The sequence below is a fragment of the Aquarana catesbeiana genome, linkage group LG02, assembly GCF_042186555.1.
Source record: "Aquarana catesbeiana isolate 2022-GZ linkage group LG02, ASM4218655v1, whole genome shotgun sequence".
NCBI lineage: Eukaryota > Metazoa > Chordata > Amphibia > Anura > Ranidae > Aquarana > Aquarana catesbeiana.
The window spans coordinates 628,379,901-628,400,867 of NC_133325.1; the positions used below are offsets into that span (position 1 = coordinate 628,379,901).

Here is a 20,967-nt window from a genome sequence, read left to right on the forward strand (position 1 = left end):
CAGGCTCAGGTAAGTGTTTAAAGAGGGGAGTAGGAAAATAGTTAGTGGGGTGTTTTTTTTACCTTAATCCAGGGAAAGCATTAAATTAAAAAACACCCATCATTTAGGACTACTTTAATATAATTTTTACTGTATTATTTCCTGCAGATTACGTAAAAATGGAAACACCCTATTTAAAACTTGGCTTGGTGGCTCCTTATAGTCCAGTTATTGTGATCATAAGGGAATTTTGTTAAAATATCCTTTCTGTGTCCTTTGCATATACTAGGAAAATTTGTAAATAAGAGCCCTAGCATGATCCTATCTTTGTTGGTTTTCAAGGCTGAGTTTCTTATGTGGCAGGTTTATTTATATTTATTTTTGTTATAATTTGTATTATGTACCTAATTTTTCAATACTTTCTGAGGTTTATAATTGTAAATTATGCTAATATAGCATAATTCTGCTAGGTGGCTACAAACAAACGTGTTCTTATATGTGTTAGGAACTGCTGCACCCCCCCCCCCCCCCCCCCAAAGTGTACTCAATCACTTTAATAAAAAATATTCAAATGGTGTACTGTTCCCTTAAAAAACTCTAGTAGATTAAAATATACAGTGTAAATCCACCTTTCTATAACATATAACAATATAATCTTAGTGATAAATAAACATATAGAAACTTGCAATGCAAAATTCATCAAGTAAATTTTGTGCTCTCAAACAAAACAAGTATTCATAATGTGATATCTGTGCTCCAGTAAAGGTGTGCACTTCAAAAATATAGCAATAGAGTGAATGTCCAAATCGTGCTTCCAATCACCAATCACCTCCAGGTACAATGCTCACTCACCTTAAATATTAACAATAAAGGTCAATAAACGCAGATTCAAATGCTGGCTTTATTAATCCACCATGCGGTTCATAAAGTCACCTCCATACTGTACCATGTTTTTCCCCTTTAATCCACACTTTTGGCTCAAGTATATAAACAAAATATGTTCATAGCACAATATGTTTAGTATAAACCAGTTTATTAAAAAATCTATAATGCACTCACATGTAATGCATCTTGAACAGAGCATACACAAAAGTATAAGGGATTCGGCAGCAATCCTTCTCTGTGAATCTTCTGTGTCTCAGAGACACCCAAAAGTGACATGACTGGTCTCCCGACGCGTTGTGTTACTGGTCACCTGACTTCCCCTGAGGAAGTGCTTCTTTTTTTTGTAACTGATTGTATAATTCTGACCCCTTGGGGTTTTTTTGTGATTTTTGTTCATTCACAAATAAAAATAGTTTCTAACCAAAATAAGAATTACTATCCTTGTGAAGGCTGCAGATATTCACAAGTATAGACGTTACCTTGTTTGTAGATGCAAGCCATTATCTATGTTGCAGGACCAAACTGACCCCCAACTTCTGGAGCAGATTGTAATGGACCATGGGGGGAGCCAAGTTATTCAATCAATTTACCAAACTGATGGAAAGGTACATTGCAGCTGAAAACTCAGTTGTTCTACCTACTGTGCAGCAATTCCCTTCCCAAAAGGAAAGGCTCCCATAGCAACTAGTAAGATTGTAAATGGAGGAAACGGGTCCTGGGGGCTGAAATGTCTTGTACACACGTGTTGATTGATGTGCATAGAACATGGAGAAAAGAGTGAAATGTTAAGTAGGAAGGTCAGTGCCCATTAACAGACTAAACCAAGAGACTATAAAATGTTTTCAGTGCCATGTGTTGTTGCAATTCATTCTTCAGTTGATAAACAAATGCAACGTACAGTAATTTCGCTTTCGCAAATAGATGAGTGACGATTTGCAAAGGATATCTGTACTGCTGCCATAGAAGTATGCATAATGATAATGATTATTGAAGTAAAAATAACAGCTTTTATACACTCAGGGTACTTAGTCAGATATTACGTGAGACATTGGTATTATGTAAATGACTCCAATCCAGTTAAACAGGCTAGGAATCAAGAAACACCTATGTTCTTACCTAGATGTTTCCTAATGAAAAGCGTATAAGGAAACAGAGAGATCTCACACAACCTGGGGAAGAGAGGAGAATGCAGTTTGTGTCAGGACACTACTGAACTCTATAAAGCATCTGTAAGTACGGATTTACTTTGCCAAGTGCTAAGTTTTGTGGGTGATGGCTCTTGGGCTTGTATAGTAAGGGATATACCTATGGCATATCTATGAACTTTTATGAGCTACCCTACATTATGCTACATTATATGTATTTATTATGCATTAACTGGGAATAAGGGAGATTATTGAAAATGTTTTATCGCTTCAGCATTAAACCTTAGTGTGAAAGCTACCAAAACGGGCAACAGGGATTCTTTTAATATGGCTCAGGCCATTTTACAGGTCCATACCAACAGAAAAGTGTTACCTGGACTTTAATGATATTCTCTGATTGTTTTTAAAGCGACTTGGGTTTATAAATACATTTCTGTGGCTTAATCAGATTAAAATTGTTGGGGCAGTAAGCATTATACTTCCAAAAACATTCCATACACAGCAACCAATCCAGCACAATGTTTCAGATAATTGGTGCAATTATAGGTAACCCAAAGCCTTATGCCCCGTACACATGATTGGATTTTCCGACAACAAATGTTGGATGTGAGCTTGTTGGTTGAAAGTCCGACCGTGTGTATGCTCCATCGAACATTTGTTGTCGGACTTTCCGCCAACAAATTTTGACTAGCAGGTTCTATAACATATAACAATATAAACTTAGTGATAAATTAACATATAGAAACTTGCAATGCAAAATTCATCAAGTAAATGTTGGGCTCTCAAACAAAATAAATATCCATAATGTGATATCTGTGCTCCAGTAAAAGTGTGCACTTCAAAAATATAGCAATAGAGTGAATGTCCAAATCGTGTTTCCAATCACCAATCACCTCCAGGTGCAATGCTTGCTCACCTTAAATATTAACAATAAAGGTCAATAAGCGCAGATTCAAATGCTGGCTTTATTAATCCACCATGCGGTTCATAAAGTCACCTCCATACCATGTTTTTCCCCTTTAATCCACACTTTTGGCTCAAGTATATAAACAAAATATGTTCATAGCGCAATATGTTTAGTATAAACCAGTTTATTAAAAAATCTATAATGCACCCACATGTAATACATCTTGAACAGAGCATACACAAAGGTATAAGGGATTTGGCAGCAATCCTTCTCTGTGAATCTTCTGTGTCTCAGAGACACCCGGAAGTGACATGACTGGTCTCCCGACGCATTGTGTTACTGGTCACCTGACTTCCCCTGAGGAAGTGCTTCTTTTTTTGTAACTGATTGTATAATTCTGACCCCTTGGGGTTTTTTTGTGATTTTTGTTCATTCACAAATAAAAATAGTTTCTAACCAAAATAAGAATTACTACCCTTGTGTAGGCTGCAGATATTCACAAGTATAGCTGTTACCTTGTTTGTAGATGCAAGCCATTATCTATGTTGCAGGACCAAACTGACACTCAACTTCTGGAGCAGGTTGTAATGGACCATGGAGGGAGCCAAGTTATTCAATCAATTTACCAAACTGATGGAAAGGTACATTGCAGCTGAAAACTCAGTTGTTCTACCTACTGTGCAGCAATTCCCTTCCCAAAAGGAAAGGCTCCCATAGCAACTAGTAAGATTGTAAATGGAGGAAACGGGTCCTGGGGGCTGAAATGTCTAGTACACACGTGTTGATTGATGTGCATAGAACATGGAGAAAAGAGTGAAATGTTAAGTAGGAAGGTCAATGCCCATTAACAGACTAAACCAAGAGACTATAAAATGTTTTCAGTGCCATGTGTTGTTGCAATTCATTCTTCAGTTGATAAACAAATGCAACGTACAGTAATTTCGCTTTCGCAAATAGATGAGTGACGATTTGCAAATGATACCTGTACTGCTGCCATAGAAGTATGCGTAATGATAATGATTGTTGAAGTAAAAATAGCAGCTTTTATACACTCAGGGTACTTAGTCAGATATTATGTGAGACATTGGTATTATGTAAATGACTCCAATCCAGTTAAACAGGCTAGGAATCAAGAAACACCTATGTTCTTACCTAGATGTTTCCTAATGAAAAGCCGTATAAGGAGACAGAGAGATCTCACACAACCTGGGGAAGAGAGGAGAATGCAGTTCGTGTCAGGACACTACTGAACTCTATAAAGCATCTGTAAGTACGGATTTACTTTGCCAAGTGCTACGTTTTGTGGGATCTAGGGTGATGGCTCTTGGGCTTGTATAGTAAGGGATATACCTATGGCATATCAATGAACTTTTATGAGCTACCCTACATTATGCTACATTATATGTATTTATTATGCATTAACTGGGAATAAGGGAGATTATTGAAAATGTTATAACTCTTCAGCATTAAACCTTAGTGTGAAAGCTACCAAAATGGGCGACAGGGATTCTTTTAATATGGCTCAGGCCATTTTACAGGTCCATACCAACAGAAAAGTGTTACCTGGACTTTAATGATATTCTCTGATTGTTTTTAAAGAGACTTGGGTCTATAAATAAATTTTTGTGGCTTAATCAGATGAAAATTGTTGGGGCAGTAAACATTATACTTCCAAAAACATTCCATACACAGCAACCAATCCAGCACAATGTTTCAGATAATTGGTGCAATTATAGGTAACCCAAAGCCTTATGCCCCGTACACATGATCGGATTTTCCGACAACAAATGTTGGATGTGAGCTTGTTGGCTGAAAGTCCGACCGTGTGTATGCTCCATCGAACATTTGTTGTTGGACTTTCTGCCAAAAAATGTTGGCTAGCAGGTTCTCAAATTTTCCACCAACAAAACTTTGTTGTCGGAATTTCTTGAGATGAGTAGCAGAATATATTTTTGGATTTAATTGTAAGGATGTCTATGAGAAATATCAAATTTTAATTAACGTTTTTATTTTCCCAAAAAATTGTGACAAAGAATTACAACTTCAAAAAATTCACCATGCATTTCACTAAATACCTTGGAGTGTCTACTTTCCAAAAATCTGTCATTTTGGGAATATTTGTACTGTCCTGGCATTTTAGGGTCTCAAGAAATGAGACAGACAGTCAATACATCAGGACTGATCAATATTTAAATATGCCATCCTTTTTAGACTCTATATCTTTCACACAGACAAAATAACATACACTCATTTGTTTTTGTTTGTTTTTTTATTCACCAAATAAATATAGCAGAATATATTTTGGCCTAAATTTATGATGATGTAACTTGTACAAAAATCCGACACACAAAAGTTCACGCATGCTCGGAATCAAGCAGAAGGAGCCACACTGGCTATTGAACTTCCTTTTTCTCGGCTCGTCGTACGTCTTGTATGTCACCATGTTCCCACAATCGTAATTGTTGGCCAAGATTTGTGTGACCGTGTGTATGCAAGACAAGTTGGAGCCAACATCCTTCAAACAAGAATCCACGGTTTTGTTGTCGGAAAGTCAATCGTGTGTACGGGGCATTACTCTGACTATATGGTGTAATTTTCTTAATTATGTGGAGGTTAGGCATAGCAAATGTAAATATAGTACATAATGTACAATACAGTATATAGTATGTTTATCATTTCTTCCTCCCGCATTTGCTTGTTCAGTAGAAATTTTGTTGTACAGGATGTCACATATGTTAGTATATGATTCTTTCAGCTGTCTGCTAGTTGTCTGCTCATAGAAAATAATGCGTGTGAAGATTTCCTCTTCTGCACACATTCATAATAGTTTTGCTTGCCTTGCATCTCTTACCATTCAGTTTTAACATCAGCCAAAAGTAAAGTCAGTGATCAGCTTGTTTTTATTTTGTTTAACTGCTTGCCACATAATAACCACGCTCCTGTGTTTTTGGACAGCATAATAGGTAGATGGCTATCCAGAGCTTTGGGTTCCAGATTTGCGACCCCACCTGTAACACTATTACATAGTTGGTATGTTCTTTCTGGATTTGTGTTTGTTTTCTCTAGGTGCTCAAGCTTTTTACCACAGTTCAAAAACTTACTGGTAGGTTAACTGGCACCACCTCATAAATTGTCCCTATTGCAGTAGGGACATGAGCTTCTTTTGGAGACTAGGCTGATGGTGATGGGTTATATGTACTCTGAAAGTTACTGAGAAATGTTTGTTCTATAATAATACCAGTAATAGATAAAGCAGCGGGTTCAGAAACTGCATGAACCTGTTGACACAGTAGGCTGCAATTATTATTCCACAAATAAATAAAGTAGACTTAAACCATCAGCATTTTTAGTTCAACACATTGAGTACAACAAAATAAACATTTCCTAGTAAACAATTTGTTAAATTCTTGCAGTTTAGCTATTGAATGCTGTTGGCTTTTGGCCTCTTAGTGCTGCTTCCCTGAAAATCTGATCTTCATAGGAAAGGGTTAACAGTGACAGGGCAGTCTCCAGTCAGTCTGTCAGCTTGGAAAAGGAAAGGGGAGATGAATGGAGAAGCAAGGGAGTGCCTTGCTATCCTGTGACAAGGGGTTGTGTGTTTCTATTATAGTACACAGTGTAGGGCAAACAACTGTAGTCCCTGAATCAGGGCTGCCATTAGAAATCATGTAGCCCCATACAGTCTGCCTGACAGGGTTCCCCCTCCCCTCGGTGTTTCTAATCTGCTGCACATGGCAACCTGGCTGGCTAATCAACCTCACAAGAGAAGGAACTTGAAATACCTCATTGTATTTTCCACCAGTAGCAGCTCCTAGCAATAAATACAATTTCTCTGAGCCCAGTGGGATACCAAGCATAACCGGCACCTAGGGCCAATCATTTTTTAACCCCCCTCACACACACAAAAATAACTGAAAGAATAAAATGGCGTGCTTAGCGCACCGGCCAAATTGTGAGTGTAGCCAAATGGTTCTGGCAATGGGAGGAGCTTAAAAGACCACGGTTAAATAAAACCTGAGCCCCACTCAATGTATACACAGCACACATACAGTATGCCAAATTGCTTGTACCCACACTCTCAGGAGCGCATAACACACAGAGTGCAAGGCTCAGGAGTATGTAATGTAAAGGCCACTGCACAGAATACATCTAAAAATTACACCCTCCTGCCAGTAAAAAAATCTTATTGCTTCTGTCTGTCTGACAGCAAGAGAACAAAATAAGCTTACACCCCCAGAGTGTCAGAACCTGGGACTGCAGTCCCTTAAGTATGTTACTGCCCAGGGCCCATTAGTTCAGCAGCAGGGACCAGGGATAGGGAGGGGACTATTTACTAATTTTCAGCATAATGAATAGTAATCCTACATGTTGTGGCTCCCAACAATTAAATGAATGTTCTGGCCTGCCCCAGTGGATTGATATAGAAGAAGAAGCCGGAGATTTAGTTTCATTGTTGGGAGCCACTGCATGATGGCCCTGGAATTACTTTGCATGTGTCCAAAGATGTTTGAAGAGTCCCCACTTTGCCCCGGCTCCCCTGCTGAACTCATGGGGTCCGGTCAGACAGTGGACTCTTCAAATACCTACAGGAGGGCCAACTCTATCGCCCTATCGGCAGACCTGTCCCTCATGTAAGGATGACTTCATAGATAGGATGCAGCAAGAGAAAGGAGCCACCCCAAAACAGGAAACTTAGGGCAGCAGTCATGGCACCAGCCTAAACTGGAACATAGGTAAAGTTTAAATGATAAAGAAGTTGCATGCTCAGTAACTAATACGTTTTGCTGCTGTGAGTGCTTAAAAAACATGGCGTTTAGTATAATTTTAAATTGCAACTCTATCCAAAGATTTGTTTTTAGTTTTGGCTAAAGTGTCAGGTATTTTTAAAGCTGTCAGGGTCCTTTTTGTGGAGATTTCCCTCTAACTCCTGTCCTCATAATGCAAAATGAAGTAAGGAAATGGGGACGCAACAACAAAAACTTGACAACAAATCTATGAAAATGGCTGGAGTTTTTAGGAAGCTAAGGCTATCAATACAGGAAGTGCCAATATGAATAGCAAAATAAGTAGGTAAATGAGAGCTCTTAGCCAATTTAAATACATGAGTTGCTTGTTTTACTGGAATGTGTGTTTAAAGCCAACCATCACCTGAAAACTAAAGTTGCCGTTATTCTTTTCTTAATCCAAGCCTCTAACGAAAGCACTGCTTTCTTTTTATTTTTCTGGAAGTGATTACCTTGTTTTGAAGATACTTGCTCCCACTTCCTTAATCCTCACCTAGCGGAGGCATCAGCCTGCACCCCCCCCCCCCCCAAACTGGCCTGCAGCTTCCTGGGATAACATCACACATCCCAGGGGACTGTAGGACCTATCTCCTTGCACCCCTTGATCTTGCGCATGTGCAGTGGGAAGCCAGCTGAGTCATCAGAACATCACAGCCAGCTTCCAATCCAAGATAGCGATCCAAGCCCTTAGTAGAATTGGTTGCAAAGAACCAGAATTTGTTGCAAGTCAGTGTGAATTCAGCATGAAATGCAGTACATGGGATGTTCAGCGGTCATTTAAAGTGTAAAGAGACAATACTCTTCTCAGCCTCATGCCTGCTATGAAAGCTGATAGCTTACTGCAACATCAAGAAGAAGGGAGGGGTCTATCTAAAGGATTAAACTACCTAGCTCCAACATACAGGGAAGCTAGATTATACCATTAGCAAACATAGAAATAACAAGTTGTAGTTACACTGAATTGCCACTAGATGTCAGCATCAAACATAAATGCATACATAATGAAATCCAATGCAACAGTAATGGATACACAATAAGTGTTCCAGAAAAGGTATGCTTTGAGAATGTGGGGTGGGGAAGCAAAGAATTTTGCTCAGCACACCCATTAAAACGGTTGAAAACCTAAAGAGTGTTTTCTGACCATTGTGTTGCCCTGTAATATTTCCTATCTGTATTCAACTGATGTCAGTCCAATGGTTCTCACTAGAGATGGGCCGAACAACCCCCTGTTCAGTTTGTGGCAGAACTTTCGAACACTGCAAATGTTCAGAAACCTATAGTGAACCCCATTGAAGTCTACGAGATCCGAACTGGAAAAATCAAAAGTGCCAATTTTGAAGGCTTATACGCAAGTAATTGGGCATACATGGGGGTGCGGGCACTGCCCTGGGGGACATGTATCAATGAAAAAAAAACTTTGTAAAAAAACATCATTTTTAAATGAGCAGTGATTTACTGATGCTTTAAGTGAAACCATCAAAATGAGAAATAACAATACAAATTAAAAATTTCTTTAAATATAATCCCCGGGGGTCCCTTTAGTCTGCCTGTAATGTGGCACATCTGTACCGTGTATAGAACCTGCTGCAGCAATAATGACATTAACAAAGCCAAATAAATGACACGTTCCATTCAAGCTTTCTTTGTTTTATAAACAATGGCTTGAGGAAGCAGTCTGTATGATTAGGCCACAATTATGTGCACTTGAAACAAGATTAGATATTTTTTTAATGAATTCTGATGTCTCTTTCAAAGACTTCTTCTCATGGATAGAAGTAACAGGTGCAGAAAAATCATTTTTTGGGTGTCAGTGGTGCCTTCACACAGTAACCCTATAGAGGTACTCTTGATGAAAGCAAGAATTGGCCTTTCTGTCAAAAATTGCAATGATATGCACCTGTCAAACAGGTGCAGAAAAATTGGTCTTTGGGTGTTAATTGTGCCCATGAAACCTACACCAAATATTTTCTTCCAGATGAAATCAACACCCACAAAGCTAGGCAGCCTAGACAGTCTTTCAGAGATTCCAGATCCAGAATGCACTTAATCAGCGACATCGGCATCAGGGTCTTGATAGCTCCTCTCTTGACCAACAGAAGCCTCAAAACTAAGTTTTCCACCAGACTGTAACCTACCAGAGTCAGTAAAGCATTACATAAACTCCTCTTTAAGGTGTCCTCAAGAAATTTCATCTTCTTCTTCCTCTGTGGGGACGGATGAGTTCCGAGACTTTCCCCTTGTAATGGTGGTCAAGGAGGGTTGCCAACCAATAATGATCCTTCTTCTTGATGCCAGGTATTCTCAAGTCCTTTTGCAGGCTTTGAAGAATGAGGGAGCCCATGCACCGCAAGTTTGCGAAGGCATGAGAAGAAGACTCCTTGGGGTCACTGAGGATTACAGTATCTGGAACTGCCTCCTTCCACCCACGTACTACTCCCATGGGTTCTGGGGATGGAAAGCCATCTGTTAAAGGGGCTGTAAACCCTTGTGGTTTTCACCATAATGCATTATATGCATTAAGGTGAAAAACCTCCTGTGCTGCAGCTGCCCCCCAGAGCCCCCCTTACCTGAACCCGGTCTTTACAGCGACGGGGAGGAGCACACCAGCTCCAGCCGGTGTCTTGGGTCCTCATTAGATAGATTGATATCAGCAGGAGCCATTGGCTCCTGCTGCTGTCAATCAAATCCAATGATACAGGAGCCGAGGGGCGGGGGCCGTGTCCTGCTGTCTGTGTCAATGGATGCAGTAGCAGGACACGGGAGCGCGCCCACACAAGTGCCCCAGGAAAAGCGCTTCTCTGTCGGGGCACTCGAGAATAGGAGGAGCCAGGAGTGCCGCAGAGGGACCCCAGAAGAGAAGGATCGGGTCCACTCTGCGCAAAACCCTTGCACAGAGGAGGCAAGTATGATATGTTGTTTAAAAAAAAAACTAGACTTTACAACCCCTTTAAGGGTTGATGTATGTCTTGCTCTACATCAATGCCTCCAAGACTGCCAGAATCCTCCTCCTCCTTCTCCTCCTCCCTCTCCTCTTGTGTGTTGTATGGTGTCGCAAGAATGGTGTCTGCATAAAGGCGTTGAGAGGAAAGGAAGTTTTCCTCTTCCTCCTGCTGCTCTTCCTCGAGTGCCCTGTCCATAATGCCAAGCAGAGTCTGCTCCAGCAGGAACACAACAGGGATTGTGTCACTGATGCATGCATTGTCACGGCTCACCATCCTTGTGGTCTCCTCAAATGGTGATGCTACAGTGCATGCATCCTTTATCAGCAGCCATTGGTGTGGGGAAAAAAAGCCAAGGTGGTCTGAGCCTGTCGTTGTGCCATACTCACACAGGTACCCGTTGACGGCCCTCTGCTGCATGTGCAGCCACTGCAGCATTGCCAAACTCGCGTTCCACCTGGTGGGCATGTCACAAATCAGGCAGTTTACGGGCAGGTGGAATTCCCACTGAATTTTAGCCAACCAAGCACTGGCTGTGTATGACTGCCTAAAATGGCTACAGACTCTTCTGGCCTGCTTTAGTAGATCTTCCAACCCTTGGTACCTATTTAAGGAATGCTGCACTACCAAATTGAGGACATGAGCCAGGCATGGCACATGTGTCAACTTTCGCTGTCTAAGGGTGGACAGGAGGTCATTGAATAGCCCCTTGAAGGCTTAGGGGGTATTTGTGGTTCATAGGACATGGCCTTACTTGAAAAGAAATAGCGACTGGAGACCTGCCATTGTGGTACATTCTGCAAATTCACGGAAGGGGGCAGAATCTACCAGATGGAAAGGCAGGAGTTGTAAAGCCAGCATCTTTGACAAGCTTGAATTTAGACGCTAGGCATGTGGATGGCAGTGACTGTATTTTTTTTCCCACTGCAGCAGATGGGGCAGAGAAATGCCTGCTATGGTCTACAGCTGGTGGTGTTCTACTGGCAGATGTGCTACAAGGACCTGGGACACCCTGCGCTAAACCATCGTCCCTGTCAGTGGAGGCTGCTGAGAGGTCATGAGGTATTGTGGGGGTAGACCAGAAAGGTGAGGAATGAGAAGGAGCACATTTGCATCCCTTTTGTGTGGCTTTCAGGTGCTCTTGCCAATGGGCTGAGTGGTGGGAGGTTAAATGCCTTGTCAAGCATGTGGTACCCAAATAGCTGGTGTTTTTGCCACGCTTGATGTGCTTGAGGCAAAGTTTGCACATTGCAACAGTGCGATTGGCTGCACATGTGCTAAAAAAGGCCCAAACAGCTGAGCTGTGGGAAGTGGGCCAGGAGATAACAGCTCCACAATCTGGTGGAATAGTTGCTGCCCCCTACTCTTCCATTATGGCTGCCTCTTTGGGGTTGTGCCTCACCCTCACTTTTCTCCTCTGCGCTATCCAGCACCCAAGTCACGTCAGAGACTTCATCATCATCATCCCCTCCATCCTCATTATCACTGGAGACAACTTGGCAATACGCTGCAGCTTGGGGGGACATGACTGCCAATTTGATGTTTACCAGTGTTATCCCCTCTCTGTAGGCTCATGTTCCCACCTTCTTCAACCTCAGAACCAAGATCTGAATCAAATAATGGCTGTGCATCGTCAAGGAGCAAGTGGCTGACACTGTGTTCAAATAACTCAGCTGACCTCCATGCCTGATGCCGGGGTTATGGCAGGAATAGCTGTGGACAAGCATGCAGAATAAGCCACTCTGGCACTAGTCTCTGCTTGAGTGATGGAAGATGAGGAGGATGAGGATGGTTTAGTAAGCCAGTCCACCACCTCCTCTGCATGCTGTGGCTGGATAGCACAGGCAACATCACTAAATAGAGGACATATACACTGCTGGCTCCCTCACTGTGCCATGGGAACATCTGCCTCTCCTTGTTGGCCTCCCATGATGGGGGGCCCTTATTAACAAAATGTAATAAAGATGTGGAAATGTGTACGTGGATTCACTTTAATCAATGGAAAGTAGTGCTTTAATGCACTGCAATATACTGCAGTAAATGTGCACCAATGCACTAAAATATACTGCGTTAAACGTGCAGTAATGCACTGAAATATACAGCGTTAAATGTCCAGTAACGCACTGAAATATGCTGTGTTAAACCTGCAGTAACCCACGGAAATATACTGTGTTAAACATGCACTAATGCACTGAAAAATACTGCGTTAAACGCGCAGTAACGCACTGAAATTTACTGCGTTAAATGTGCACTAACGCACTGAAATATACTGTGTTAAACATGCAGTAACGCACTGACATATACTATGTTAAACGTGCACTAACGCACTGAAATATACTGTGTTAAACATGCAGTAACGCACTGACATATACTGCGTTAAACATGCAGTAACACACTGACATATACTCGTTAAACGTGCACTAACGCACTGAAATATACTGCGTTAAACATGCAGTAACGCACTGACATATACTATGTTAAACGTGCACTAACGCACTGAAATATACTGTGTTAAACATGCAGTAACGCACTGACATATACTGTGTTAAACATGCAGTAACGCACTGACATATACTGCGTTAAACGTGCAGTAATGCACTGAAATATACTGCGTTAAATGTGCAGTAACGCACTGAAATATACTGCGTTAAGCAGTAATGCACTGAAATATACTGTGTTAAACATGCAGTAACGCACTGAAATATACTGCGTTAAATGTGCACTAACGCACTGAAATATACTGTGTTAAACATGCAGTAACACACTGACATATACTGCATTAAACGCGCACCAACGCACTGAAATATACTGCATTAAATGTGCATTAATGCACTGAAATATACGTAAAAATTAATGGTCAAACTACACTCACACTGATATGGATAGTGTTTCGCTCCAGATAGTAATCTCAACACTGATCTCCCCTAGTCAGCTATGACTAAGCACCAGTGAGGGTGTGAAATGCGTTAGCTACAGCTTTTTCTGCACTTCTTGTACTGTATGGACTGTCTTTTATACCAATAAAGGTGATTGCATTGGAGTGTGGCTATCTGGATTTTCTTCACTACACACTGAACTATCATTAGATTCACACTAAAGTGACATTAAGGTAAAAATTAATTGTCAAACTACACTCACGCTGCACTATCACTAGATTCACACTAAACTGATATTCTACACTGACAATAGAATCACAATTGTACACTAACTCGCCTGTAGCACTGAACAGCACCCTGTTCTATCTCTCTCCACACCAATATCACACTGCAAATAGATTGGGAGAATATTTTTATAGTGTTGGGTGGGACTAAGAGCAATGAGCCATGATTGGATAGAGTCATCATCACAATGTCCAATCATGGCTCTGACATGTGCCCTGATTGGGCAAAGCTTTCATTGCTACAGCCAATCAGGGCTTCCAATGCACTGTGCGGCATCGCAGTGCATTGTGGTCCTTTAGCAGGCTGAACAAACGGTCAAATGCCCTGATAATTCAGGGGTTCATCAAACCGGCGAACAGCCAATGTTTGGCCAGAACTCATGCTCGGGCCGAACCATTCGCCCAACTCTAGTTCTCACATAAGCCTGTTGCAACCTATAAGAGAAAAACAAAATGTGCCATCTGTCAATAATGGAAGAAAATAATCTGAAGAAACATCCTTTCTTCCCTTGTTCATATATTTGTACATTGTAATCCTATCCCCTCTTAAGCGTCTCTTTTCCAGAGTGAATAACTGTAATCTATGTAATAATGAAGCTGCAGATGTTTCCTGGTTAGGGACTATACTCTCCTTTTACTAATCCCAAAATATAAAAAGCTGCACAGTCTGATCTGCCACTTAGTGATATAGAAGTGCAAGGAAAGTTTAGTAAATGGGTAAAAAAATAAATAAATAAAACATCCAAATATACATGAAAATATGAACAGAAAAAGAAATGGAATGAAAGTATTTCTTTAATTAAATAATATATTAAAATAATACATTGTGAAAATATGCAGCTAAAAGTAAAAAGAAAAAAATGTAAGACAACAAAAACACATTCTTCATTTAACGTCCTGTGCATACTATTTACACAATCCCCTCCCCCCACTTGTCTCTTCCCATTTAGTCTCTGAATTTGAAGCCCATTTCCATTAACCACTGAGTCTCCTAGGAGAATATGAAGCTCACTACATCTGTAATGCAAGGTGGACGACTTCCAGGTTAGAACTTTATTGTAGCAGAGTGAGTAAACATTTCCACTTACACTTCCTCCTGTCATTTTGCATTAGAAGAAATAACACTTACCTCTACCAAATAACAGTTTATATGTTTCTAGCTCAACAACTATAACGGCTACCTATATGCAACCATCTAAATGGTGTTCTTTTTGTAAACGTTGAGGTAGCAAAAGGAAAAATATATTATGCATAAAATTAATTTGCAGAAATGTAGATCTTGATTTTTTGTGTAGCTATGGGACACTTTCAAATGTGTCATCTGGTGATTTTATATGGTAAATATGTGTATTTAAATCAACAAACTTTCTACTACCATACTACTATCAGTCAGCAGCAGTTATGCACATATCACTTTTTCTGCATCACACAGAGAACATTGAGCCACTGATATCAGCTGCTGTCCTACAAAGATCCTCTTACAATTCAATGCCTCTACGACAGTTTGTTCATAATAACAGGGCTGGCCATCATGTATTCTTCTACGTACTCTACGTCAGTCTTTCTCAGCATTAACATGGAGGAACAATTTAAATAACTTATGGTCTCAGGGAACCCCTGCTAATTCTTATATTTACAGCTCACAGTATATAGCGCTCAGTATATAGACAGTATATAGACACAGTACATAGACTCTAAGAAGAATGCTCCTTATGCTTCTGGTAATCGGGGAGGATCTCCCCCTGTTACTGATAGCTAAAAAGATCATTGTTGTATGTGGTTATTTATCTGAGAAGAGAGCAGAAATTGCTCATTGCTCAAGGAGCCTTTAGCAACCTCCTGAGGAACTCTAGCATCAAAAGAACCCTGGTTGAGAAAGGCTGCTCTACACACTCTGGCAGATGGACAATTTTCACAGCCCAGCCATGCCCTGCAAACTGTCCAAATAGCATACGCTTATAGGTGTATTTACAAAAGATGTGCATATTATTTTGACAAGTGAAAATGCATGTATATTTGTTCTGTACGAATAGAGCTAAAAAAAAAATCTATATTCAAGCTAGTTTCTGTGCTCGTTCAATGTCTTCCATTGATTTAAAACATAAAATACTGCACTTGACTACATTTTGACCGCATTTGAAATTTCTTTGATTTCTAGTGGCCAAATCTGTCAAAAATATATGTAAATCACAACAAAATGAAGCTGCCCTGGCATGCAGAGGATTAGCTAGCTGTCTATGAAGTGTGCAGTTTACATTCAAGGAAAAATTGTTACCTGTAAGAGTCTATGCCTGTGAATATTTTACTTGTTGTTTTATATATATATATATATATATATATATATATATATATATATATATATATATATATATATAATGCTTCAAATGATGATAGAAATGGTTACTTTTGGTAACTGAATACATAAGACCTCTGAAATGCTTATCCAGGTAGCATGTTGTGTAAACAATATCAGCAGCAACAGGCCTTGGGTAGCTCTCTGATGAAGCTGGTCTGGGTGAAACACATTCAGAGCATGTGGTGTCTTCAAGAGGTCTTCTGCCACTATAAAGCACTTGCTACCACCCACACACAGTAATTCACCTGTCTCTGCCAGCTGCTGTAAATGACACTTTTACTGCATGCAAGCCACTTCCTTTTTTCTGAGCTGCCAGTTGACTTTCTTCAATATGGTGAGGTCCCTCCTGCTATGCTTATATATGACTTAATGTGGCTGTGTGAGTGTTTTATTTGATTGGTAACATATCTGCATCCTGTGATAGCTGTGTTACATATTTATTCCTCCCAACATCACCAATTCCTTGGGTGTATCCTGGAATTTCAGGAAAATCCCAGCATCTTGGGTATCCAGGCTGCGTCCCACAGCAGAGTGCCAGAACATTGGTTCTGGTGCTCGACATTGTTAGCTATGTACCAGGTGGGTGATTCCCCTCTCCTATATAGTAGTAATGTACCCATGTAAGTGACAGCCCACGTGATGCTAGCTCAGCCCTTATCTCTCTTCCAGAACAGCCAGTACTTTCTTTTCACTATAATCTGCTGGTGCTTCATCCAGAATGCAACCTTGGATGAGGAGGTCTGATATGCAAGCTGATGGGGTGGATGATGGGGTGGACTCCAGGAGGGTTCTAGCCTGGACAACCTGTGAAAAGATAGCATGCAAAGATAAACTGGGCAGTTGGTGAACTTCCAGGAGTGATCAGGCACCAAGACTAACTCCCTGTGGCAGCTGGCACAGGCTGGCTTTTTCTGCCTGGGTCCCAGGGACAGGGCACAGTGCTTCTGCTATGGGGGTATCCTATGGAGCCTGGAGCCAGGGGATCAGCCTTGGTGGTGTAGCACCCTCTAGTGTGTGCTAGAAGTAAGTGTAAGCAAACCATACTCTGACTAACATTTAAGCTGGTGAGTCTTAATTGGGTCATGGTTTATTAGAGTTCAGGGCTGCGTGACTCTTCCTGGCAGCTCTCTGGTACCTTCTCCCTGTTCTAGAAGGTTGGAGAACCTTCTAGAACTAGAGGGTGCGGTTTAAGAGGAGCTGCCTTGAAGATTTATTTAGCCTTGGCCAATCCCCAGCAGTGAGCTGGCAGGGGGCTGAGTAAACTCCATAAATATACATGGGCCATGCCAGCAGGGGAGTCGGGGGTAAGATGGAGATATAGTATTGAGGTGGCTGTCGGTGACCCTGAGGGGTTCCCCCTAGTCTGGGGGGAGGTGTCCTGACTTGGGCTGGGGCTCGGGTGCTGGAGGGATCCTGCCAAAACACACAGGAGGAAGTCTTTCCTGGAGGCTCGGTATCGGGACAAGCCTATATATATCTATCTATAGATAGATATATATATATATCAATCTATAGATAGATATATATACTCTGCATTCAGTGTAGCGTAAATATACAGTGCATTTATATAATACACTTCAGGCGGTGTATCAAAATATATATATATAGGAAATAAGGGTGAGGTGCACGTCGGTCTAAGTAACAAGTGCAAGCAATCAAGCCCTCCCAAAGGCTTATATTATAGGAAACCACAAAAAGGGATTGCTGCACAAAAATTTTTTTTATGAAAAATATGATCAAAACATCCAAAGTGTATAGGCCATCATCGTAACAGTTTTGGGCTAATACAGATCACGCCCTTCTTCAAAACATGGTGCCTATAATTAGTGACATACATGGTACAATTTATATAGAGCAGATACATCTGCATTCTGCATACTATTAAGTAATCAACCAGCCTGTCTGGAATCAATTAATCACTGGATCTAAGACACAGTATAATAAAAGTCCAAAATCTATTATACAAAAAGGATCCTGGAACGAAAAAAAAGAACAGGTATGACTGTTTTCCACACTTCACAGAATATATCAATCGATTGAACTCCTGAATAAAAAATAACAAAATAAAAAAGAAAATAACAATAATGATATTATTGATAATAATAAGAATACTACATGTGTGTATATATATATATATATGTGAATGTGCGTGCCTAAAGATGCACACACATGCACATATGTAATAAAGTGCAATTGATCAAACTTACACACATGATTTATGACCAAAAAATAACATAACATAAAACAAGAAAAATTATACAATAACCAAGAAAAGCAACATTAAAGAAATAAATACAGATCAAAATCTGAATTTAACCCCTTAGGTTGAAGGGTCTCAAGCCAATGTATCCAATGGACTTCTTTCTTTTTAAGCTCCAATTCTCTATTACCACCCATCTATTTCTTGAAACCCCATCAATCACCATGAATCTAAGTTGGGAGACTGTATGACCCTTATCTACAAAATGTCTCGATAAATGCAGATTTTCTATTTTGTCCCTGATGGAATACTTATGTCTCGCAATGCGATCCTTTATTTTTCTGTGTGGTTTCCCCCAGGTATAGTAATCTCTAATAGATATATCAAAGCCCTTTTGTGGATGAGAAAAACATTTGCCTCAAGATATCTCCCCGGGGAAGTCACGAGATAGTGACGAAACTAGTAGGAGGGACTGGAGGGGCTGGCGTATGAGGAACAAGGAAGTGTCCTGACATAGGTTTACAGTGTAAAAGACAGAGGGAATACGGCTAACTGTTGCTGCAGAACCGGTTTTCAGGTGATACCATGGTCTCAGTGCATATGGTCTCATATACCAAGGCTCTGTTTTATTATAAGAAATGTGAGTGTATATATTGGGTTGTTTTATTGGAATAAATATATAAAAACAATAAAGCACTATTGGAAGCTTCTGTTGCTTTACATGTGGGTGATATGAGAATGGAGATTACTGGCTAATATCAGGAAGGAGTACTCCATATGCTGATCTAGCACCCATGTTAACCATTTGACCACTGGGCACTTAAACCCCCTTCCTAACCAGACCAATTTTCAGCTTTCGGTGCTCTCACATTTTGAGTGACAATTACTCAGTCATACAACACTATACCCATATGAAATTTTTGTCCTTTTTTCACACAAATAAAGCTTTCTTTTGGTGGTATTTAATCACGTTGGGTTTTTTATTTTTTGCGCTAAAAAAGACTAAAGATTCTGTAAAAAAATGAATTTTTCTTTGTTTCTGTTATAAAATTTAGCAAATTAGTAATTTTTCTTCAGAAATTTTGGCCAAAATTTATACTGCTACATATCTTTGGTAAAAATAAGTACAAACTGGTGTATATTATTTGGTCTTTGTGAAAGTTATAGAGTCCACAAACTATGGTGCCAATATCTGAAAATTGATCACACCTGAAGTACTGATGGCCTATCTCATTTCTTGAGACCCTAACATGCAGGAAAAGTACAAATACCCCCTAAATGACCCCTTTTTGGAAAGAAGACATTCTAAGATATTTAGAAAGATGCATGGTGAGTTTTTTGAAGTTGTCATTTTTTCACACAATTCTTTGCAAAATCAAGATTTTTTTTTTCTTTTCTTTTTTTTTCACAAAATTGTCATATTAGCAGGTTATTTCTCACACACAGCATATGCATACCACAAATTACGCCCCAAAACACATTCTGCTATTACTCCCGAGTATGGCGATACCACATATGTGAGACTTTTACACAGCATGGCCACATACAGAGGCCCAACATGCAGGGAGCACCTTCAGGCGTTCTGGAGCACCCAGGCCAATTCTGACATTTCTCTCCTACATGTAAATATCATCATTTATTTGCTAGAAAATGACATAGAACCCCAAAACATTATATATGTTTTTTTAGCAAAGACCCTAAAGAATACAATGGCGGTTGTTGCAACTTTTTATCTCGCACGTTATTTGCGCAGCAATTTTTCAAAAGCGTTTTTTTTTTTGGAAAAAAAAACAGTTTTGTGCTTTAAAAAAAAAACAAAACAGTAAAGTTAGCCCAATGTTTTTGCATAATGTGAAAGATGAAGTTATGCTGAGTAAATAGATAGCTAACATGTCACCCTTCAAAATTGCACACGCTTGTGGAATGGCGCCAAACTTCGCTACTTAAATACCCCCATAGGTGACGCTATAACATTTTTTACTGGTTACATGTTTTGAGTTACAGAGCAGGCCTAGGGCCAAAATTATCGCACTCGCTCTAACAATTGCAGCGATACCTCACATGTGTGGTTTGAACACCGTTTTCATATGTGGGTGGGACTTACGTATGCTTTCACTTCTGCATGCGAGCACACGGGAACAGGGGTGTTTTAATTTTTTTTTTTTTATTGTTCATTTTACTTCATTTATTTTTTTGACACTTTTTTCCAAAAATACATTTTTTGATCACTTTTATTCCTATTACAAGAAACGTAAACATCCCTTGTAATAGGAATATGGCATGACAGGTCCTCTTTACAGTGAGATATGGGGTCAATAAGACCCCACATCTCACCTCTAGGCTGGGAAGCCTACAATTAAAAAAAAAAACAAAAAACAATCCTGGCTTCGATCGTAGCGGTGAGTCGCTAGACGCACCGGAGGGCGGCGGGAGGGGGGACATCATATGACTGCGGGCGGGAAGTGGTTAAACGCATATTTTTTTAACACAAAGTCCATTTATACAATATTTCTAACACATAGCATGTACATACCAAAAATGACACCCCAAAATAGATTCTCCTACTCCTCCTGAGTACGGCGATACCACATGTGTGAGACTTCCACAGCCTG

At 40.2% G+C, this 20,967-nt stretch overlaps 1 protein-coding gene across 4 annotated transcripts in view; it reads left to right on the forward strand.

Moving 5' to 3' along the window:
- Window positions 1-1,766: 1,766 nt before the first annotated feature.
- The window catches only part of LOC141128851 (interleukin-5 receptor subunit alpha-like), a 205,732-nt gene continuing 186,531 nt past the window's right edge, over window positions 1,767-20,967 (forward strand). Inside the window, exons 1-3 of one of the 4 annotated variants that reach the window (XM_073616423.1) lie at window positions 1,767-2,093; window positions 4,073-4,182; window positions 14,750-14,865. The gene's annotated coding sequence lies outside the window, so the exon portion shown is untranslated. Of the gene's footprint in view, window positions 2,094-3,467; window positions 3,558-4,072; window positions 4,183-14,749; window positions 14,866-20,967 lie in introns of all 4 variants that reach the window. The other 3 variants (XM_073616422.1, XM_073616421.1, XM_073616424.1) reach the window with 3 other exon arrangements.